The sequence below is a fragment of the Oncorhynchus mykiss genome, chromosome 19 (assembly GCF_057628025.1).
Source record: "Oncorhynchus mykiss isolate SJ-2025 chromosome 19, ASM5762802v1, whole genome shotgun sequence".
NCBI lineage: Eukaryota > Metazoa > Chordata > Actinopteri > Salmoniformes > Salmonidae > Oncorhynchus > Oncorhynchus mykiss.
This window is the reverse complement of record NC_143040.1, coordinates 57,229,250-57,241,749: the sequence shown is the minus strand read 5'-3', so window position 1 is coordinate 57,241,749 and position 12,500 is coordinate 57,229,250. Positions and strand designations below refer to the sequence as shown.

Genomic DNA, 12,500 nt, shown 5'->3' with positions numbered 1-12,500 from the left:
TGACTGGGACTATAGAATTTGGAATTAGAATACTAGAATGGTCATGAACCTTCTTATGATGGGATGAATGTCAGCTATTTTGGCCAGGGAGTTGGTCAACCAAGGATTGACAGTGCTGTGATAAGATATTGTGTAAAATAATGAATTTGAAGAATTTATTTGCACTGTATGTTTGTTAGCTAGCTAGTCAGCCAGTCTGTACGGAATGATTCCGTACATTTTTCAAGTTAACTGCCAACATGCCAACATTCCGTTTAAACTATGCAGTCAGTCCACAGCCAGACACTGGCTGACATCATTTGATAAAGTTGTAAATGCAACAATTACTGATATTATATCATATAATAGCACTCACAGCTTTCCAAGAAAACAACAATGTAGACATTTATGGTCACTTTACAGATATTTCAGAGGCTATTTTTACAAAACATTGGTATGAAACCCATATAAATGTTTTATATAATTGTATGACAATATTATAAGTTGCCAATAATTATATGACCAAATTTTTAAAAATATCATAACATTACAGAGGAAAAAGAAGGAACGGCGCGCCCGCGTGACCACGCAGTAAACAACTGATTGGCCACAGCCTAGTCCACTTGTTGAAACAGCTCTTATTCAACCACCTTCCACAATAGAAGCCTCAAACAACTTTCTAAAGACTGTTGACATCTGCTGGAAGCCTTGAGAAGTGCAATCTGGCCCCATAGACACAGCATATTGGATAGGCAATCACTTAAATGAAACTACAAACCTCAGATTTCCCACTTCCTGGTTGTATTTTTTCAGGTTTTTGCCTGCCATATGAGTTCAGTTATACTCACAGACATCATTCAAACAGTTTTAGAAACTTCAGAGTGTTTTCTATCCAATACTACTAATAATATGCATATATTAGCATCTGGGACAGAGTAGCAGGCACCTTATTTACTCTGGGCACCTTATTCATCCAAGCTCACTCAATACTGCCCCCCTGTCACCAAGAAGTTAGCTTCTTAGGGCTGCAATCCCGTTAACGGGATCGATATGATAACAGCCAGTGAAAGTGCAGAGCGCCAAATTCAAAACAACAGAAATCTCATAATTTAAATTCCTCAAACATACATGTATCTTATATTGTTTTACTCATGATAAATGTCGATGAAAATACAATTGTTAGACATGGAAATATAGATATACCTCTCCTTAATGCAACCACTGTGTCAGATTTCAAAAAAACTTTAAAAAAGCAAACCATGCAATAATCTGAGACAGCGCTCAGAAATAAAATACAATTATCCGCCATGTTGGAGTCAACAGAAACCAGAAATCACATTATAAATATTCCCTTACCTTTGATGATCTTCATCAGAATGCACAGGAATCCCAGGAATCGCAAATAAATGCTTGATTTGTTCAATAATGTCCATTATTTATGTCCAAGTAGCTACTTTTGTTAGCGCATTTAGTACACAACTCCAAACGCTCGTGCAAGTCCAGCCGAACGTCAGACAAAAACTTCAAAAAGTTATATTACAGGTCGAAGATACTTGTCAAACTACGTATAGAATCAATCTTTAGGATGTTATCATAAATCTTTAATAATGTTCCAACCGGAGAATTCCTATGTCTGTAGAGAAGCAATGGAACGCAGGTCGCTATAACATGTGAAATGCGTATGACCTAGATCTGGCTCTATGCCAGACCACTGACTCAAACAGCTCCCATCCGGCTCCACAACACAGTGGAAGCCTCATTCAAGTTTCTAAAGACGGTTAACATCTAGTGGAAGCCCTACGATGTGCAACTTGATCAATATCACACTGTGTATTCAATAGGTGCTGGGTTGAAAATCGACCAACCTCAGATTTCCCACTTCCTGTTTGGATTTCTTCTCAGGTTTTTGCCTGCCATATGAGTTCTGTTATACTCACAGACACCATTCAAACAGTTTTAGAAACTTCGGAGTGTTTTCTATCTAATAATAATACTAATAATAATATGCATATACTAGCAACTGAGACTGAGGAGCAGGCCGTTTACTCTGGGCACCTCTGGGCACCTTTCACCCAAGCTACTCAATACTGCCCCTGCAGCCATAAGAAGTTTTAAATTACGTCATCATTTCCTCAATCAAACTCTGTACCGACAGATGTAGCCTATTGAATAACCTATATAGAATATGCATAAAATGCATCCTCAAATTGCAATGTCTGCCTATGCCCACACATATTGTCTCAAGAAAATGTTATATTTTTGATACCCTCAAATAGGGCTGTGGCAGTCAAGCAATTTTGTCAGCCGATGATTGTCAAGTAAGTAACTGTCATCTCCTGGCTTCAACACATACAGTTGAAGTTGGAAGTTTACATACACTTAGGTTGGAGTCATTAAAACTCGTTTTTAAACCACTCCACAAATTTCTTGTTAACAAACTTTAGTTTTGGCAAGTCGGTTAGGACATCTACTTTGTGCATGACACAAGTCATTTTTCGAACAATTGTTTCCAGACAGATTATTTCACTTATAATTCACTGTATCACAATTCCAGTGGGTCAGAAGATTACATACACTAAGTTGACTGTGCCTTTAAACAGCTTGGAGAATTCCAAAAAATGATGTCATGGCTTTAGAAGCTTCTGATAGGCTAATTGACATAATTTGAGTCAATTGGAGGTGTACCTGTGGATGTATTTCAAGGCCTACCTTCAAACTCAGTGCCTCTTGCTTGACATCATGGGAAAATCAAAAGAAATCAGCCAAAATTGTAGACCTCCACAAGTCTGGTTCATCCTTGGGAGCAATTTCCAAACGCCTGAAGGTACCACGTTCATCTGTACAAACAATAGTACGCAAGTATAAACACCATGGGACCACGCAGCCATCATACTGCTCAAGAAAGAGATGCGTTCTGTCTCCTAGAGATGAATGTACTTTGGTGCGAAAAGTGCAAATCAATCCCAGTACAACAGCACAGGACTTTGTGAAGATTCTGGAAGAAACAGGTACAAAAGTATCTATGTCCACAGTAAAACGAGTCCTATATCGACATAACCTGAAAGGCTGCTCAGCAAGGAAGAAGCCACTGCTCCAAAACCGCCATTAAAAAGCCAGACTACAGTTTGCAACTGCACATAGGGATGAAGATCATACTTTTTGGAGAAATATCCTCTGGTCTGATGAAACAAAATAGAACTGTTTGGCCATAATGACCATCATTATGTTTGGAGGGAAAAGGATAACGCTTGCAAGCTGAAGAACACCATCCCAACCGTGAAGCACGGGGGTGGCAGCATCATGTTGTTGGGGTGCTTTGATGCAGGAGGGACTGGTGCACTTCACAAAATAGATTGCTTCATGAGGGAGGAAAATGCTGTAGATATATTGAAGCAACATCTCAAGACATCAGTCTTAACATCAGTTAAAGCTCGGTCGCAAATGGGTCTTCCAAATGGACAATGACCCCAAGCATACTTCCAAAGTTGTGGCAAAATGGCTTAAGGACAACAAAATCAATGTATTGGAGTGGCCATCACCAAGCCCTGACCTCAATCCTATATAAAATGTGTGGGCAGAACTGAAAAAGCGTGTGCGAGCAAGGAGTCAGGAGGAATGGGCCAGAATTCACCCAACTTAATGTGGGAAGCTTGTGGAAGGCTACCCGAAACATTTGACCCAAGTTAAACCATTTAAAGGCAATGCTACCAAATACTCATTGAGTGTATGTAAACTTCTGACCCACTGGGAATGCGATAAAATAAATAAAAGCTGAAATAAATCATTATCTCTACTATTATTCTGACATTTCACATTCTTAAAATAAAGTGGTGATCCTAACTGACCTAAGACGGGAATTTTTTATTGTTGATTAAATGTCAGGAATTGTGAAAAACTGAATTTAAATGTGTTTGGCTAAGGTGTATGTAATCTTCCGACTTCAACTGTAGCTTACAAGCCACTCTATAACACCTGTCGTCGAAAGGAGTGGACCAAAGCGCAGCGTGAAAAGTGTTCATGATTTCCTTTTATTATCAAAAAACCACTCGAACAAAAGCGAACAGTTTTGTCAGGTAACAGAGACTAAACAGAAAATAACTACCCACAAACACTGGGAAAAAAGCTGCCTAAGTATTATTCCCAATCAGAGACAACGATAGACAGCTGCCTCTGATTGAGAACCATACTCGGCCAAAACAAAGAAATAGACAACATAGAATGCCCACCCCAAATCACACCCTGACCTATCCAAATAGAGAAATAAAACGGCTCTCTAAGGTCAGGGCGTGACACACTGATGCAGACCTTTGGAAAATCTACATTTTAAAAAGTCTATTTAAATTCATGTAATATAGCCTACACCATCATAATAAATCTATAATTTATTTTAGACAGGTCTAAAGAAACATGACATGAAGAAAATTGAGTCTATTTCAGAAGAACAGAATAGTATACTCTGAGTTGTCCTTATGTTAGGCCCTAATATGGCTATGCTATATGGATGTGGACTAAACTAGTTAATTTTAGCAGACAAGATTTGCTTAGAATTACTTGGCATTATTTTGTGTTATTTTATAGTATGAAGAATACAATTGAACATAGCTGAATAAAATAGAATGGGCATTTTCTTCCTACAATTTCCAAGGAAGTGAGCACATGGGGCTAATCTGTGTTGAGGGGTTAACAAAGAAACTGGTCTTCCTGTATGCTTCATTTAGAGGTATTTATTCAACTTTAGTTGTGATCCAAATGTTTGGCTACATGTTTAAATGTTTAATACATTCGAAGGCTGCATGATTGAAAAAAAGTTGCATGAATGGCATGAGCTCTGGTTTGTTTCTTGTGACAATCACTTCTCACCAGGCCTTAAAGTTTCCGATGACATCCCCCTTGTGTGGCCGTAATGCCCCCTAAAGAATCCATGCCTTTTGCGGCCAAAGTGGTCGTTGTGCCCGTGGGCTGAATATAATCATTTGAATTCCCTGCCATGCTCCTTAGCACCTCTCATTCAAACGGCTCTCTCAGATATCTCAATTCTTATTAGCCATTGCCCATCATGTAATCGGGTCCTTCTCATAGGCATTTCAGCTAAGAAATAGACTACAAGTGAAGACAGACACATCGGGGACGCAACTGTGCGTATCCCTCTTATCGAAATTCCGAGGTACATATTGAAGCTGTTAGAAGAACTGTCCACATTTAGTCTACTTTTCGTCAGCCAACAAGATGAGTAGACCTAACGAACAGCAAGAGTACTAGCCTGTGTCAATCTACTCTCCCACATAGTACAAAAGTTGACCTATTCTATTGGTCAACTTGTCCTTCCTTCTGTGCAATAAATAAATATTCCAAACATACTCTGGCACAATTGTGGGAGGCAATAGATCCCAAATCCTCGGCCCAGTACCACCAGTGCCAGCCTCACGCACCAGGCCTCCTGTGCACCTCCCTAGCCTTGCACGTCCTGCGCCAGCCCTGCTCTCAAGCTCTCCAGTACGCCTTCACGGTCCGGTCCATCCTGTGCCACCTCCACACACTAGTCCTCCGGTGGCAGCTCCCCGCACCAGGCTTCCTGTGCGTGTTCTCAGCACAGTACCACCAGTGCCAGCACCACGCACCAGGCCTTCAGTGCGCCTCGCCTGTTCAGCGCTGTCAGAGCCTTTCTCCTCTCCAGCGCTGTCGGAGTCTCCCACCAGTTTAGCTCTGTCAGAGCCTTCCTCCTCTCCAGCGCTGCCGGAGTCTCCCGCCTGTTCAGCGCAGTCAGAGCCTTCCTCCTCTCCAGCGCTGTCGGAGTCTCCTGCCTGTTCAACGCTGCCAGAGCTGCCAGTCTGCAAGGAGCTGCCAGTCTGCAAGGAGCAGCCAGAGCTGCCAGTCAGCATGGAGCAGCCAGAGCCGCCAGTCAGCATGGAGCAGCCAGAGCCGCCAGTCAGCATGGAGCAGCCAGAGCCGCCAGTCAGCATGGAGCAGCCAGAGCCGCCAGTCAGCATGGAGCAGCCAGAGCCGCCAGTCAGCATGGAGCAGCCAGAGTAGCCAGTCAGCATGGAGCAGCCAGAGCCGCCAGTCAGCATGGAGCTGCCAGTCAGCATGGAGCAGCCAGAGCCGTCAGTCTGCCAGGATCCGCCAGTCAGCCAGGATCTTCCAGATCCGCCATTCAGCCAGGATCCGCCATTCAGCCAGGATCCGCCAGTCAGCCAGGATCTGCCGGAACCACCAGCCAGCCAGAATCTGCCAGTGCCAACTACCTGCCTGAGCTTCCTCTCAGTCCCGAGCTGCCCCTCAGTCCCGAGCTGCCCCTCAGTCCCGAGCTGCCCCTCAGTCCCGAGCTGCCCCTCAGTCCAATGGGGTCCCTGGTGAGGGTTACTAGGCCAAGGTCGGCGGCGAGGGTCGCCAATCAAAGGACGCGTTACAAGGGGACTAAGACTTTGTTGGAGTGGGGTCCACGTCCCGAGCCGGAGCCGCCACCGTGGACAGACGCCCATCCGGACCCTCCCCTATGGGTTTAGGTGTGCGTCCGGGAGTCCGCACCTTGGGGGGGGGTTCTGTCACGCCCTGGTCTTAGTATTTTGTGTTTTCTTTATTATTTTGGTCAGGCCAGGGTGTGACATGGGTTTATTTATGTGGTGTGTTTTGTCTTGGGGTTTTGTTAGGTATTGGGTTTGTGGCTTAGTGGGGGTATCTAGCATAGTCTATGGCTGTCTGGAGTGGTTCTCAATCAGAGGCAGGTGTTTATCGTTGTCTCTGATTGGGAACCAATCAGGCAAAAACCAATATTCTTTGAGTGTTTCGTGGGTGATTGTTCCTGTCTCTCTGTTTGTTTGTGCACCAGTATAGGCTGTTAGGTTTTCTCGTTACGTTTATTGTTTTTGTACTGTTCGTGTTTCATCTTCATTAAAGATGTATCAAGAATACCACGCTGCTTTTTGGTCCGACTCTCCTTCACCTCAAGAAAACCGTAACAATCATACATAATTCACAAGTGATAGGCTAATATTGTCACCCATCAGACTATTTTTTATTTAATGTTGTCTTTACATGTACTAATTAATATATAAATGAAATTAGTTTTGATATAGAATGGACCGTTATCATGCCCCTGTCGGGAAAAAATTATACATGTAATCTATTCAATTAAATAGCAAATGGAGGACGCTTTTCCCGTAGTTCATTTCAAAGACAGGTAGGCTATACTCCTGTTGTAAAGCGAAAAAATTTGCTTAATATTAGGAAAGTTGAGAAATAAATATAGTAGGCCTTGCCTATACAAAGCTGATGCGATACCCCTCTTTTTAATAGAGGCCATCAAAACTCTCATGCAATTGAATAGCCTATTGGAATGTTGTGCAACATGAGCTCATGGGCTCTGATGAAGTGTTTGACTTGATTTTCTAAAACATTTGCATTGATGTCAGAGTGATTAGAGGGACTGTACTGTAGAGTGCTGAGTACCAGGCAGTTAGCAAGTTTGGTAGGTTACTAACCAGCAGCAGCATCAGAGCTTGGAGAAGCCTAGTTACCGTGACTAAACGGTCACATGGAATTTGACTGCCCCCAAACACCAAGTTAGGCATACCTTATTTCAAAATAGGCCATTATCACATTTTGCCAGTGAAACTGCAACTGCATGCTGATCATTTGATTGATCTCAATCAGTATCATGGAATAGCCTATGCATTTAGAATTTTAGTGTTAATTAAATTACATTTATCAGAATACATTTTCCAAAAATAGTTTCACCAGCTCTGTGTATTCTCAAATTGAAAAAGGTGAGGGAGCGCTGCTCCTTCGTGCTCTGTGTAAACAAGTGATTAAACGTTTTACACATACATAGCCTAATTGGACAGCTGGTCCCCACATTTTTCACTCTTCTACGCCGAATAGTCTGAAGCCACAGGGCTCTTCTCGCAGGCTCTATTTCACCAAATAGTGGTATAGCGAACCTAAGGTGGAGATTTTCGATCCGGTTACATTGAACAACACAGCAGCTTTTCAGCATGTTTTGTTATTTCTGTTTAACAAAACATTTACAAAGTTGGCTCTTTTACAATGGAGGTCAATCGGAAAGAATGTTTCTTTTCCCCAATTTGTGGGTGTGGTTGAGGGGAATTACTTATTATTATGTGAATATCGACTCAGACTATGTCTGGAACAACCAATCAAAGTTAGAGCAGCAAGGAAGTCAATCTGCTCCGCCAATCAAAATAATCCAAAAGGATTAATAATCCAAAATCCCCTCTTTTCTGAAGGAGACAAATTTCATAACAGTCTAAAAACCAACATAATGTATCCTCATTCGGTTCCCCTACTTCCCCACAGAGCCAATGAGAGCATTCCGAGGAGCCAGGACCCACCAATAAGCTTCAACCAGATCCTCCATTCATCTATTCCCGATTGAATTATAGCCACATCATGGTAGCAGCACTGTGCCAACTGTGACACAGCATTCTATCTATGCTCTCCTGCCAATTCCAGTCACAGAGCAACTGGGGTTTTCACAAATGTTGCATGTTGCATGTCCCATCTCCTGCCAAACTCCTCCCTCCATCCTCCCTTCCTCCAGAACAGGGAACATGCTGTTCTGTGAACTCAGGCAGACCATAATTGTAATAGAGGACACATTGAACTGAAGCAGTAATGACTTGGGCTAGAGATACGTATTCCCAGTGTATTGTGCTTTTCATTAGGCAGACACAATTATGACACTTTTAAATGTATGTTTATTGTGTGTGTGTGTGTGTATGAGTGAGCGCGCCTGTGTTATGCACGTGTTTTGTTTATGTCGATGTGTGTGTATTGACATAAATGTGTCCACAGATGTGTACAACTAGTTGCCACAATGTGTGCCAACACCACTGGGTTAATCTGTGTATTGTCCCAGTTTTAATCCCTACGTGTTGGGCTTTATACAGATATACTGAAAGGCTCTCTCCCTCCTCTCTCCACAGAGGATTTCCTCTATGCTGAGTCTGTGGTGATGGCAGCCAGGGAACTGCTGGAGTAGCTTCCCCAACCCAACGGTGCCATCAAACACAAACCCTCTACTACATTGCTTCATCCCCTCATCCCTCCCACTCTTTCCCATTGTTGAACAGCTCTTACACCGCACACAAACACGCACGCACGCACGTACACACACACGCACGCACGCACGCACGCACGCACGCACGCACGCACACACACACACACACACACACACACACACACACACACACACACACACACACACACACACACACACACACACACACACACACACACACACACACACACACACACACACAATGTCCCTCCCTGACATCAGCAGGCTCCACAAATAAAAGTGATTTGTTTGTAGGATGATGATATTGCTGTAAACGTACACATAACTTTGTTACAAGTGTGTGTGACAGGTCAAAGTAGGAGCATTCAGAACTGATCCTTTAAACGAGAATGGACGCAAAGGTCCAACCTCTTCAAAAAAACAGTTGATAAAACAGGGGTGTAACGCGGGCTGAAACCAGAGCGGGCCAAAGACGAGGTCAGTTACATCTAGTACAACTTTAGGGCCTGGTGATGTGAACCTTGGAAGACTTTACAGTATTTTATATATCAGCAGAACACATGCAGGGACTTGAAGTATGCACCTGATACTGCCCATAGTCTACAGTCTAATATATAGGGAACCTAAACAGATATTCTGATGTTTTGAGTATATATTTTACATAGTTTGCATGTGTGTGTGTGTGTGTGTGTGTGTGTGTGTGTGTGTGTGTGTGTGTGTGTGTGTGTGTACCAGTCAAAAACAGTGGTGATGTTTGCATGAGCAGGGCCAGGCTATTAACCCCAGTGCCAAACTGGAGGATCTCACTGTGTCTGCTGAGCCTAATGAGACAACCCTTGTTCAGTCTGCTTTCAATTTAAACACACACACACAGACACACACACACACAGACACACACACACACACCAAGCATATTAGATAGACAAACAAAAACACTATCTCACACACTCATGCATTAACAAACACAAAAAACACATACACACAGCTATTTAGCCTACAAGCTATTCACACACTCGTTAAAAGGCAATGAACACCAGACTCAGCAGTGTGTATGTTAACATTACGTTCCTCTCTAGTCATTGCGGGTAGAAACAGACATGACAGGTTTGGTAGTGAGTATAATCCTCAATGGCGATTTAGCCATGACAATAACCATGGGCTGGCTGCCTGTGTCCTCTCTCTCTATAGCTAGGACAGACAGACGTTTCGAGGTGAGACGAGACAGATTTAAACCTCAGTAAGCGGCAACCTGTCTGACTGGAGAAATTAGCACCATCTACACAGAACCTTCTGCGCATTAGCTGTATTTCTGCAATAGGTCTAAAAACACACACACTCTAAAATACACACACCTTAACACACACACACACTCTAACACACACACACACACACACACTCTAACACACTCTGACACACTCTAACACACACACTCTAACACACACACTCCAACACACACACAATCTACACACACTCTAACACACACTCCACACACACACACTCTACACATACTCTAACACACACACTCTAACACACACACACACTCCAACACACACACACTCTACACACACTCTAAAAAACACACACACTCTAACACACGCACCGTAATACACACACACACTCTACACACACTCTAACACACACAAAATCTAACACACACACACAAACACTCTACACACACTCTAATACACACACACTCTACACACACAAAATCTAACACACACACACACACTCCTACACACACTCTACACACACTCTAACACACACTCTAACACACACTACACACACTCTACACACACTCTAACACACACTCTAACACACACTCTACACACACTTTAACACACACAATCTAACACACTCTCTAACGCACACACTCTAACAGAAACACTCTACACATACTCTAACACACACTCTACACACACTTTAACACACACAATCTAACACACTCTCTAACGCACACACTCTAACAGAAACACTCTACACACACACACTCTAACACACACACACACACTCCAACACACACACACTCTACACACACTCTAAAAAACACACACACTCTAACACACACTCTAACACACACAAAATCTAACACACACACACAAACACTCTACACACACTCTAATACACACACACTCTACACACACAAAATCTAACACACACACACACTCCTACACACACTCTACACACACTCTAACACACACTCTACACACACACTCTAACACACACTCTAACACACACTACACACACTCTACACACACAATCTAACACACTCTCTAACGCACACACTCTAACAGAAACACTCTACACATACTCTAACACACACTCTACACACACTTTAACACACACAATCTAACACACTCTCTAACGCACACACTCTAACAGAAACACTCTACACACACACACTCTAACACACACACACACTCCAACACACACACACTCTACACACACTCTAAAAAACACACACACTCTAACACACACTCTAACACACACAAAATCTAACACACACACACAAACACTCTACACACACTCTAATACACACACACTCTACACACACAAAATCTAACACACACACACACTCCTACACACACTCTACACACACTCTAACACACACTCTACACACACACTCTAACACACACTCTAACACACACTACACACACTCTACACACACAATCTAACACACTCTCTAACGCACACACTCTAACAGAAACACTCTACACATACTCTAACACACACTCTACACACACTTTAACACACACAATCTAACACACTCTCTAACACACACACTCTAACAGAAACACTCTACACACACACACTCTACACATACTCTAACACACACTCTACACACACTATAAACCACACTCTAACACACACTCTCTAACACACACACTCTACACACACACACACTCTACACACACTCTAAAACACACTCTACAAACACAATAACAAACACACTCTAACACAGACACTCAAGCACACACTATACAAACACTCTAACACACTCTAACACACACACTCTGCACACACACTCTACCACAGACACTCTACACACACTCTAACACACACACTCCAACACACACACACACACACTCTACACACACTCTAACACACACTCTAAAAACACACACACTCTAAAACACACACACCTTAACACACACACACACTCTAACACACACACACACACACACACTCTGACACACTCTAACACACACACTCTAACACACACACTCCAACACACACACAATCTACACACACTCTAACACACACTCCACACACACTCTAACACATATACTCCAACACACACTCTACACACACACTCTAACACACACTACACACACTCTACACACACTCTTACAAACACTCTAACACACACTCTAACACACACACTCTGCACACACACTCTAACACAGACACTCTACACACACTCTAACACACACACTCCAACACACACACACTCTACACACACTCTAACACATACTCCACACACACT

General features: G+C 42.8%; 1 protein-coding gene across 4 annotated transcripts in view; it reads right to left on the bottom strand.

Annotated features, from left to right (window-relative positions):
- Positions 1-12,500, bottom strand: part of LOC110498372 (AT-rich interactive domain-containing protein 1B) — a 309,442-nt gene that overhangs the window by 243,905 nt on the left and 53,037 nt on the right. The gene's annotated exons all lie outside the window — the stretch shown is intronic.